Source organism: Rhipicephalus microplus, chromosome 1 (genome assembly GCF_043290135.1).
Source record: "Rhipicephalus microplus isolate Deutch F79 chromosome 1, USDA_Rmic, whole genome shotgun sequence".
NCBI lineage: Eukaryota > Metazoa > Arthropoda > Arachnida > Ixodida > Ixodidae > Rhipicephalus > Rhipicephalus microplus.
Genome location: NC_134700.1, coordinates 267,477,851 through 267,490,768, shown reverse-complemented (window position 1 = coordinate 267,490,768; position 12,918 = coordinate 267,477,851). Strand labels below are relative to the sequence as shown.

Sequence of the window (12,918 nt, the reverse complement as noted above, 5' to 3'; positions counted from 1 at the left end):
TCCGTGTATTCGTTCTTGCTTCCGTCCACCCATGCGTCCATCCATGCGTCCATCCGCCCGTCCGTGCGTGCGTCTGTACGTGCGTCCGCACGTCCATCCATGCGTCCATCCATGCGCTCGTCCATGCATCCACCCTGCGTCCGCCCATGCGTCCATCCGTTCGTGCAGCCATCCGTGCGTCCGTCCATGCATCTGTTTGTGTGTCCATTCGTCCATCTAGTCAACACTCCAAGTACAACAATCTCGCATCTTTTCATTATATATTCCCCATATAGAAGCACCGCCATCCAGCAGACATTCCAAGGACTAAACGAGAGGTGGCACACGCACACTTTCTTACGGCTGGCGCTTCGCGTCTACTTCCCACCTTTAACCACCTCTGAAGTGGTTCTTAAGAGAAAGGAATCGAAAAGTGAGCCCCGTTATTGTCTGCTTCAGTGAGCGACACCGCCACGAGCTCACAAGGGATGGGGGTGAGGAGGGATAAAAAGGGTAGAAGTAAAGGTATAGAAAAGTGGAAGAAGATGCAACAACTGAGGGGATAGGAGAGACAGGAAAGATGGAACAACGGTCACTGGAGTCCGAGGACGGGGTACACTTGCGAGAGATGTTGTCGGCGTCTGTAGATGGCGTAGAGCAGGTCCAGTAAATCAGAGCTGCGCTGTCGTCGAAGGTCGTCGGCGACAGGAGATGACGTAGGGCGAGCCCAGTCGGCCAGAGTTACGGTGACGCCGAAGGTCGCGAGCGCGCGGAGCGCGCGGGCGCACAACCGGTCGGCACGAAATCCAGGGAGCGTCCCTTTAACCACCTCGAGTTCATAGTATATACTAGTTCACTGTATTCATGGCACTGCGGCCCAACGCTCGCTAAACCTTTCTGAGACAAAGGAGGTTACGTCCAGCAAGTATAACGTAGAAACGTTTTCTTGTCAGATACTGCTTAATGTACATGCCAATTGCTGCTAATGGGGAATGAGAAACAGAAGGATTTGGCTTTTAGTTAACGCAAACGCTGCGATTTTTTTTATTGTTCAACAACGCACAGGAGAAATCTCCCACCGGCACCCCCTTGGAGGTCAAAGCGTAAGACATGTTATGTACTACGAGGGACGAACGGGTGCCGCTTTAAGAAGCTTCGCCCCTAAAACACATCTTAGACACGGCCTGATAAAACCTTTTCTCAAAAAACTCGCAGGTATATCAGGTGGCCGAAAAAAGAGCGAAACTCGGGAACAAGAAGCCCCGAGAAGTTTACGAGTTCATGCACCGAAGGTTTCCTATACGCGAATTTTCTCTTGTGTCCTGTGTCCAAATGATTAATATTTTGTGTCGCACTAACCAAAAAAAGTTTTAGATCTAACCAAAAAAGATTTAGATTAGATTAGCCAGCCACTTCCCATGTACACAGAAATACCTCGACAATGTCCGCAAGACGATTCGTACTTGGGTGCTATTCTGGACATTCCGCCATATTGGGAAATTTCGTAATGACCGCATTTTAAGCCAATCAGAGAGGTCGTAGCAACTCATTTGGCCAATTAGCATCTATCAATGGCGGAATCTGGCAACATGGTGGAATTCGACAATGTCCAGAATAGCACCCCCGATAAGGCATTTAAATATGTGTTTTGTGTTGCATTGCATGCATACACTGGCGAACATAGGCGAATCGTACAAGTATTGTAACCAAGACGTCTACTTACGTGCCTAAAGCTACGGTGAGCAACGCAGACGAGGTGGATCTCTCCACAGGTCAGGAATACTGCAGCCGGGGTTCCTCGAAAACAGCGGCTGGTCAGGCCACACGGAATCTGTGTTGGAAACGGCATCGTTCGAGTACCACGCAACACGATGAGAAGAAAACAAAGCAAGCAACGAGCATTGGGTATTCGCGTTGTGGGTGGCACTGTAATCTTGTTAATGTCTTACTGCTCATAAGATAAACTCATGGTGTCAGTGTTGAAATTAAAATTAAATGTCTTGACATTGTTTAGCCGACGCATGGTATATAGTGCGCCATGAACTAAGATTGAAGGAGAAAGCGATCTCGCGACCATTTCTTCGTACGGGGCGACACAAGCTCTGGAAGCATTCTCAAATGACAATCTGGTATACATATTACCCATATTATCATCAGTAACATGAATCCTTCTCTCAGTGTGTTTTGCTAGCGTGATTCATATCAGACCTTTCCCAGGATCTGTTCCCTTAAGTATCCCTTTCACAAAGTTATACTGGCAGGGACAAGCTAGCACAACTGCGGGTATAAACCTATTCTAACGATGGGAAGAAACATTCGCTTTCCTGCAAGAATATTTTCCGCACAAAAACTGGTCCACAGAATATCTTTCTAAGCTTGTTCCCCATTCAAGCGAATGCGTGCGAGTGCCACAAAAGATGTTCAACAATTGCCGTGGAAGTGTCGTACAGCGCGAGAAAGAGAGTACAGCCGCAGGGACGTGTCTTAAATGAAAAAAAAAAAGTAGGTCTGTGGTCCCGGTTTTTTGGAAGAAAAACTTGCTCGGGCATCCACAATAACTTTTTGCGAACTGCCACCTAGAAATTCAGTAGAAATTAGCCGTGTAGCGCCCATACGACGCACGGATACTAAAACTATTTAAATGGTATATATACCTGCATGTTCAGGAATACTTGAAATAAACGTTTGAAAGAAATTTATGTAGCGCGAGGCGAAAAAACGAACACAGGAAAGAATAGATTGAGAGGACAGAGTGCTACTATATAGCAACAACATGTTTATATTCGACCTCCAAGCCGTTTTTAAGCCATAATCGTCAGGCGAGCAAGCAGATAAGCACGTGTATTCAGATAAATGCACGACAATGTCATCTACCTACAAGAAAAAACGATAAATAGGACAACAAAAAACCACACTCTAAGCCAAAAGGGAGCAACAGGGGTATAGGGGTTGCACCTTTCAGGGAGCAATTGCATTGCCACTCCCATTACTGCCCTAAAAGGAGTAACTGCAGAGGGACGAACCGTTGCTCTCCTTTCAGTTCCTCCTTCGGGGGATGAACATTTACTCCCTCCAGTTCCTCCCTGCGGACCAACAGTTACTCCCACCAGTTGCTCCCTGCGGACCAACCATTACTCCCACCAGTTGCTCTTCTAAGAGCAACAGTTGCTCTTTACCGTTCCTCCCACGTGTTCGCAGTTACTCTCTGAAAACCAACTGCACATGCTTCCAGTTACTCCTTGGGGAAATGACTATTTATCTCGAGTATGCTTGTCACACGCTTAACACATGGCGAGAGCTCCTTGGAAGAGCACTGCTTGGCTGCTTCTAACACAAAAAGTGGACAATATTGAAAGAAAAATAAATGCTTTATTGTTCTTTTTATGAGGCGACGTGTGAGCACACGTAAAAGTAGACTTCGCCACACCACAGCCAGCACTAAACAAGCACCATAATACATCAAAGGTTTTCTGCGTCATCCGTGGAAAAACAATCTTGAATTTCTAGCGTGGGGCAGTCTGTGTACTCATTGGTGAGAGAAGGGCAACTTCTCCAATTCTGAAGAACTCAAGTTTCGCAGCTGGTATTTACATCAGGCTAGCGCAGCGGAATGTCACCTCAGGCATATGGGAAGCATCTCATTGCTGCAAGAAAAAAAAATAAAAGTGTGAGGTTAACCATGCCAGAATCAATACATAACAATGAGTCACACACACTGCAGCAGCGCTTACATTCTAGGCAAAACATTCTACTGCAAAACGAAATGTGAAAAAAAAGGAAGGTTCGGCCAAACGTTACTTGGCAAGCCATATAAATGCTGATGTGGTAGACGCTCTTCACATGATGTCTCAGACAGCAATATTCTAGAAGAAAATGTGTAGCACTTCAACAAGGCATATTTGTAGCAGTTAAAGATACCCTTAGGTTAAGTTAATTTGTTTCCTATACACAGCTGAGTGACATTTCTATGAGCCCATTCACCAATGGGCATTCTAAGGGAGATCATGTGTGTGGCACATAACACGTACCGTCCGCTCATGTTAAAATACTTATTTAGCTCATGATTGATTGATTTGATTGATTTGTGGGGTTTAACGTCCCAAAACCACCATTTGATTATGAGAGACGCCGTAGTGGAGGGCTCCGGAAATTTTGACCACCTGGGGTTCTTTAACGTGCACCCAAATCTGAGTACGCGGGCCTACAACATTTCCGCCTCCATCGGAAATGCAGCCGCCGCAGCCCTTATTTAGCTCATGCACATAGTTGCTCTCGATTCTACTGTTCTATCATACGCTGCTGCGTCTTGAATTGTGCAATACCTGTAGGCACAAGCCAAGCATGCAAAGCCTGCTTGAAAACAACCATTTGCATAGGCTACATGATAATCTTCAGTATATTTTTTTTTGTACCTGACACAAACGACTGGACAAAACTATAGACAAATGAATGTAGACCGTGCTACCTTCAAAGAATGCTTTAAATTTAGTAAACTAGGGTGCATTTGTTCACTCGGTTGACGAGTCACAGCCACGAGATATGTGAACGAAGCAATATATCTTAAGGCATGCACAGATATTCTGATTCTTTGTTTGACAGTGTCACAGATAGCTTGCCAATACATATATATCTGAGAGCAACAAGATGTGAAGCTTTTATTAGTTCAACGTCTTGTTGGTTCACAGCCAAACAGGTTACTGCTTTGTTAGACAAATTGGAGTAAATGCACCGTGGTTTCCAAAAAAAAAAAAAAGCATTATGAGAAGTTAGCTCCCGGTGTGAATGTCTGCCTGTTTATTTTGTACTGCCTTCTACATGTGCCACAAAGACATTCGTTGAGTATGTGCTACCAGTCAAGCCAAGATCGCATACTTAGTCAATGTGATGGAATTACAAACATTAGAAGCACTGCCACCTCTAGTAAGAGCATAACACTTCAGGATCTTGGAACAGCAAGGAGGTGCACAAAAAAGTTAAGCCCACTCTTGCAGAACTTTGAACGCGAATTTTTCAGAGTGGGGGAGGTCAACATGCTGTGGCACTTTCAAACCCACGAAACATCTGCAGAAAACAGGGTAAAGGCAAGTCAAGAAACGCTGTTGTGAAAGCCTGCGCATGGACAGCTTTGTGAATCTAGGCCCAAGTGTTATGCTTTGTGCAAGCCAAAATCCATGTAAATAGGGAAAGCGTACTTTTAGGAGCACCAGCGTAAACAAATCTTGGCAGTTGGCTTTCTAGTACAAACAGCAATCCCTGCAATGAAAACAAACATTTTATTTTAACGATAACAGTGTGAGCACACACACGAGCCAGCGGAGCCATGTTATATTGTCAGTGCCAGTGTAACCACGTGGCATGATGAACTATTCTCTGGCCAACGCATGCACAGTTTGCCCCTAAAAAGCGATGCTTTCATATACGTAGTACAAAAAGTCTGCACTTACCAAAATTCACTTGCTTTCTGTACTTTAGCATCGTTGGGAGCATCTTTATCTGCAGTATAACCAAATTTGTGTCAAATCCCTGAAAAAAAGTAGTAAAAGACATGCATCAAATATCGTTTCATTTGGTAGCAGTGAAGTCAGGTTAAGAACAGCCAAGTGGGAATCAGCCTAATTATGTGCATGCGGCAAATCCCAAACGGCATTATTGAGGTTGTCGAAATTTTCGTCGATTGGTATTAACGTCGATATGTGACTTCAACGGCATGCCAAGTTTTCACAGCGCATAAAGATTTCATGATGCAGAATAATGACAACGCTAACGAGAACATACAGCATTTATGATTGTCTTTTACAATATTCAGTTTTGCGAAGGTTTTGCATCACTAAAGAAATCTGAAAGATTTGGGTCATTCCTCCTCCAATTGTTCTGTCCATATGTAAACTGCTCGCTTGATGGTGCGCTTATAAAATAGTACGTTCAGCGCAGAGGTGAAGCAAGTGACGCAGTGATGTAGGCAGATTTTTTTTTTTAGGCGTGCGGGGAGGGGGGGGGGGGGGGTCCGCTTATCTGAATTGGAGGCCGGGCAAGCGAATATGGTCGTCATTATGGGCTCCCTACGCCCGGCCAAAAAAAATTCTGCGCGCAACCGCCTGGCTATGCCAGTGAAGTGATGCGACAATTATTTGTTCACTTACTGATTTACATACACTTTACAGCTCTAAAAAATGCGGCCCAAGCCCCCAACACTTAGCCGTTAACGTTACATAAAGCCAATGGTAGAAAAGTGCCAGTATGAAGGCAGCTACAACCCCACCCCATAGTTTTTTCAAGCGAGGTAGTGTTGCGGAAATGAACTTTTAACTGCAAAAGTACACTGGCACTGCAGTGGTGACAGGGGAAGCAAGAGGGTATGCAGGCGGTAATAATAGAGGTAATTTAGTCCGATACGGCTAGCAATGGATACGGTAAATAAGAAAGAGCAAATCATTTCTCTTTTATTAGCGCAACCACTCAACAATGTATTGTAAGAGCATTAAATGTTGCTGCAAATGACACTTACCTGCTCGCTGATGCATGCACAGTCCTTTGTCCGACGAGCGAACAGGCTTGCAGATAGCTGAAGACGTGTTTACGATGTGTTTGTTCCACCCAGCAGCAAAATCCACAACAACTTCGCGCTCATAAAGATAAATATACACTAACCTTCATCACGAATAAGTAGAAACGCAAATCTGCGACACACACACACGATCCAAACATAGCACACAAGCTCGCATGTCCATGTGCTCGCCGACCACAGACCATATGAATATGAGTAGTGCGAACGCGAACCTAGCTGCGCCGAAAAAAAAAAAAAAAAAACGTCGAGCAGTGGCAGCACAGGCGTCAGCGCAATGCTTTCGGTGTGTTCTCCTAATACACCTATAAACAAAATTGAGGTACACTAAAACTCATAATTAAATATAAAAAATAGAGTGTAATTTTTATTTAGTGCTAGTAAACATAAACACTGAATAAAAATTACTTTGTAAATTACATCGCTTGCTAAACTAGCGCCACACTTGTCGTGCGGGCGCAGATGGCGCAGATTTGCCATTCTGCCCTCAAACTACACGGTGAAGCGTGCTACTAAGTGTTCAGCTGATGAAAAGCGCGTCTGGGTCCGCTTTTTTTTCTTCTCCGATATATTTGGGGGGGGGCTCCTTATGCACGTGTTTCGGTGCTTGATCGACTTTGACGCCCTTCCTTCGCGGGCGAACGGCATGTCTAGGCTTTTTTTTATCGTTGTTTTGCACGTGTTTCGGCGTTCGGTCCGCTTTGACGTGCCAACTCTCCATTCTGCTGCTGCGTGTGTTAGGTACTTGCTGTAGCTGTATTCTCAGGCCTTCTGTGTTCAGCCAGCGCTGCTATCTTATTATCTGCGGATGCTAAAATAAATCACTGTTTTGGTTTGGTGAAGTTTGGCACACAGAACAAACAATAATCTGGCCCATGTATATCAATGTGGGCGGCATGCATATTTGTGTGCGGTGTCCTGCCGGGGAGTAACCGTTGCGTGACGAGAGCATTTACAGCAGTTCCTCCTTCCGTTGCTCCCTTACAAACTTAAGATGAATACAGTTGCTCCCCCATTCTCGAACAAGTCGGCCATCTTGTTCCGCTTGGTCTTTTCGGAGAGTAACAGTCGGTCTGAAGGAGTAAAAACAGCCGTTGCTCCCATTTCGGCCGTTTTTGGCTTAGGGTGCACACAGATAAAATCACGTATCACTGCATATGCGTACGCAGGAACATCAGTTCCTTGGGTGGCAAGGCAAATGAAGGCTTGCTAATACGTACATCTCCAAGAGCATCAATAAGTTCGGCTTCTATGATCAACCGAGTCATCTCATCCTTATGCGGACCAACAATGATTGTACTCTGGAACAAAGGCCGGCACCCACACGCGTGAATGTGAAGAGCGAGAAAACCTTCTGGCGGCAGTTTATCCGCCTTGTAATAGTGTTCTCTCAATCACTCATTCACACACCTACTGGTTTGGCCGACATATTTTTTTCCACATGTGAACAGAATAAGATAAATCACGAGCGAAATGCACTCCACAAATTTGTGTGTATGCCTTTTTGTGCACAACACCCTTTCCCCATGTGACGGATTCGTCAGCACACACAACTTCCCAAGTTTATCACGTACTGAAAATATCACCCTAATATTGTCCCGAAGTGCTACTTTCTTAAGGTTATGTGACAGCTGGTGAACATATGGAATTATGGCCGTGCGTCTTGATTTTGCCGGTGAATCGACATGAACATTAGATTGGCTTGACCTTGCACGAATCCTTTTCAACTCTTTTTGCGCAACTGAAACTAAAACATGATCCGGATAGCCCGATCCTTGAAAACGTGTGATATGAGTATGGAAGCTCTGCTTCATAAGGTGCGACTACATTTCTTGGCGAAATGGGTAGCGAAATGGGCAGGGTAATGCTTGTCAGGAATACAGTCCAATATATTACACGGGAAACGCAACGAAAGTACTTTCGTGGCTGCATCGTCACATCTATAGCTCAGTGGGCGCAAAACTCCTCCTGCAGCCACGGTGTGTGCGTTCACGAAGGTATACGTTGTTATTGCCAAGATAGAATGGGTGAATTACAGCGTCTTCTTGCCTTGTCCACTCAGGTTTGAAGAGCATTGGTGGTGCGCAGAATAACCTTACTGAAACTATAGTACAATGTCGCCACGCATGTTTCAAGTGCTCTTGCATGCGGTATAGTAAGTTTTCCTTCTTGCTGTCTTTTATACAAAAGCTAGAGCTTGCGTGGCGCTTTATTTCTCGCCGTGTGGCCACTCTCCGTAGTTCCACATATGCAGCGGAACTTGGAATGGTATATTTGCCAGGGTAGCGCGAAAAAATAGGATACAAGAAACATACACAGTTCGACGTTTCTGTGTGGCGATGTATGTGTGTTTTCGTGTGACTTATGTGTACTGTTTCTTTGCGCCATATACTATGTTGTAATAAAATACTATGCCTACGAGTCTGTTTTGCAACTCAATCACCTCAGGACAGTTAATGCGCCAGCTCACTGACACGGTATCTACTGTACACGTTCTTCTACTACATAGACCACAATTTTCATCGCTTCCTGAGGGCAGCCATCTTTACTGGGGGCAGCTGATTACGTGAAGCGAACGATAAAATAGAGGAGGCGCTGAGTACGCTAACATCCAGCCTGTTCTTATCACATCGTGGCTGCCAGTGTTCGCTCGAGATCTGCTATGACGTAACCCTTCCCTTCGACAGCCCCTTTACTGGCCTCTGTCTCAGATAACAACTGCGGTCCAGATTGAGCATGTTCACTCTAAACGTGTGTGCTGAAGTGGAAGTACTCTGGATTATAAACTTTCTATGGAATACGAAGTGTGATCCGAAACCGCATCTGTAATCTGGCTGCAACAAAGAGAAGTTTATTGACTTCCAACCAAGGATAAAGTACATGACAAAAACATCGAGCTTCACGACTACAAAGGGTGCATGTACAATCAGGAAAGCACCACTACCGAGGTACAATGTATGTGGGGGAATGTACCCCTCTATTTACTGTACAGCGCGTGGTGCTCCAGCAGGCTTAATCATGCACGGTGGTAGGTCTTCTCAACACGCGGTTGGAACAAGTAGCAACTTAGCGCTGTACAACTCTAGGTATTATTTCTTTTTTTCGGCTGAAACAATGCTGCTTTCGTACACAGTAAGTGCATGTCCGGAGGTATAAAAGAGGCCTTGAGGCTGGAAGGGGGGGGGGGGGGGTACAAGGGAGTGGGGGGGGGGGGCTCTTGTCTCCCCCCAAATAAGGCATCAGCAACAATCTGCGCGTAAAAAACTGACTGAAGGCGCCAATCAATGAACACTGCCGTTTTTCTACGACTGCAGTGCGTCGTCGTCCAGCGCAGCGCAGGCCGAACGCAAGTCCTGTTTTCCCTTCATCATAGCTCGTCTTTATCTCGTTTCATAACGATGTCCACCGTCGATCCGCTTATGAGATGCGCAGGGGGGTTGCGCTGCATTCGTCAGCGCAACCACATTCCGCATCTGTTCTTTAACCTCGAAGGCTTCCACGTATAGGTCATTGATCGAAGCGGACGGGTTTTGATCTCGTCATTGTGACCCTTACAGCCCGCGCGTGCAACGCCTATTCATACGAAAGCGCACCACGAACAGGGCCACGTCAGCGCTTCCCTCATTACTCATTCACGAGTACCATTCGTCGTCGCGTGTGCATCGGGTTTGTCCGGCCAGTTCCGAGGACGCTCGCATGCTTTTGTTAATGTATGGGACCTCCGCCGCCCCGTCGCGTGGTGCGATCGGCGGCCGCACCCCGGCCGACGGTCACGCGCCCACTGCCGCCGCGTTTTGAGGAGCGGCCGGTCAACGTACACTCTCGCACATCGCGCCAGCCCGCGTGGGACATTGCGACATCGAGCGACATGCGAAACCGTGGAATCGAGTGTCGGCTCTCGGAACAGCCTGTGCCACCGGCAGCCCTGCTTTGCTCTTCCACGGGAGTTGCGAGCGATTTGCTTTCGGGGCTCCACACCCATTCGTTTGTAAAGGTAAAAACGGTACGCGCAAAGCATAGAAAACACGGACCTGACTTTACTTTTCGTTATTTTTCAACGTACACTCACTAACACTCATGCGCAAACGAAGGAAGGAAGAAGAACAAGAAAGAAGGCAGGGAGGTTAAACAGGCACATGCCCCGTTTTCTACCTTACGCTGGGGGGAGGGGAAATGGTAGTATAAAGATGAAAGACAGAGAGGAAAGAGAAGAGAAAAAGAGAAGAGAAAAAAAATGCGCCAATGAATATTGTTATTACGTATTATTGTGTCACTTTGGTAGGAACATCAGGCCACATCAGCTCACAATCTCTGTCGATTACATACAGTTGTATTTATTTATTTATTTATTTATTTATTTATTTATTTATTTATTTATTCGGTTTGCATACACGGATACACAATGACACAGAGGAAGAGGGAGAGAGCAAGCTGGCAACTGCCACCTGGAGGGGCACAACGAACACAACGAAGAAAGCGACATTAAAAAAAAATCTTACAGGGTGTCTCATGCATTCGTCTAAGACAACTCGCAGGTGAAAGCCGTATCCTTCTGGAAATGGGATCCTCCCTCGCCTCTTCCGATGTTTCCTGCACCAGACACGCTTTTTCATTGCCTCCGCGATCAAAGGCACTGCGCGAGCTTACTTCCCCTCCCTCGGTTTCGCACTGCCTCAGTGATCGGTCCACCAAGCGATGGCGTCATATGATGACGCCATCATGTCACGTCACTATGACGTCCCAAATTCCTGGTGACTTCATGACGCGATGAGCGGTTTCAGTGAAAGGCGTTTTAAGGGAGCCAGGCTGTCGTACGGTGTGACTGTCTGCTGTCATCACCGTTTGGCGTAACGCAGGCAAAAAGCATATATAGTGTATAGACAGCTCTAGCATATCGAGCAGGTGCTCCCGCCTGCTCAATGATATTATGATGGTATTAATGATATTATGATGATATTAATGAAAGTCTTCTTCCTCTTGTTCTTCGAGTGTCATGATGAAGATATCAAATGAATTCATCACTAATATGGCTAGGGGAACACGCGACGACAGAAGCCTCGTATAAAAACTGAAAGAGAAAGCAAGCGAGAAATAAAGAGAGAAAGAATAAAAACAAAACAAAAATTGAAATGAATAGAAATAAAGAGAAAGAAATTGGAAATGAGAACACGAAAAAAGGGGAGCAAAAGAAAGAGAAAATCGGAGTGATACAAAGAAGGCTGAACAGCTCCGCTCTTCAGGTCTGGTACCACCAGAATAAAGCTGCCTTGAGTTTTTTTTTTTTATCGCTCATGTTGACACCGACGGCGACGATGGTCAATTTTCGCACTTGATGAGGCACCTGAAGCACTCGCCCTAATGGCAACATCGTCAGCACATGTGGGTGCATAGTTCAGTGGAATCTCGTTAGTACGTTTTTCACGGGAATCAGGAAATAAAATGTGCTGTGTGAAATTCATATTAACAAGAGGGTTTGAAAAAAAAAGGAGAAAATTATGCGTGCTCCATCACCAACACACTTTTATGGAGCAACATTAAAGTAACTTTCCGATTTGCGGTGCACTTCCTTCTCCTGAATGTCTAGGTGGTCTCAATTTCCGGAGCCCTCCACTACGGCATCTCTCATAATCATATGGTGGTTTTGGGACGTTAAACCACACAAATCATCATCATTCTCCTGAATGTCTATAGGAGTAAATTCTTCTGTAAGGAAAAAAAAAAGGCTTTCCCTTGCTCTCTCAGCTCTGAAACGAACTGGCGCGGTCAAGTGTTTGAGTGCGTCGCTTGGCGTTAACGCTTGAATTATGATTACATCTATAGATGCCGCTGTGAATTGCCTAAGGCTTACATTGAGACGCCCCACCTGGCACTTCATATGATCAACGGACGCAGCGGCCGTGGCTTGCAGCGTTTTTTTTTTTTCGCCACAATACTGACGCTGATGCCGCTTACAAATAATGATGACTAGCTGCAACTGCAATGCAGTTTGAACTATAACACCGAAAAAACAAGCGAATTTATATATATATATATATATATATATATATATATATATATATATATATATATATATATATATATATATATATATATATATATATATATATATATATATATATATTCTTTAGCGGTCGTATTATCCATCTTTGGGCGAAATCATGATCGTATCAAACGCATGAAAATGCATTATCGCCAAGGGAGGTGTGCTGAGAATAAAAAGGAAAACGCATTAGGCCGAAAAACTTCTTATGCAGAATCGTATCAACGAAACTACGCTGTATGTCTCGACACAAGATCACATCGATCACGTTATAACTGCGCGCATCATAACGAGTGGACGTATACAAACCAGCTGCCAATAAGGTAAATCATTGCAA

General features: G+C 45.2%; 1 protein-coding gene across 1 annotated transcript in view; it reads right to left on the bottom strand.

The window, feature by feature from the left end:
• mrj (DnaJ heat shock protein family (Hsp40) member B6 mrj) overlaps window positions 1-12,918 on the bottom strand; it is a 193,839-nt gene that overhangs the window by 126,771 nt on the left and 54,150 nt on the right. Inside the window, exon 2 of the mRNA XM_037435596.2 lies at window positions 1,703-1,810. The gene's annotated coding sequence lies outside the window, so the exon portion shown is untranslated. The remainder of the gene's footprint in view (window positions 1-1,702; window positions 1,811-12,918) is intronic.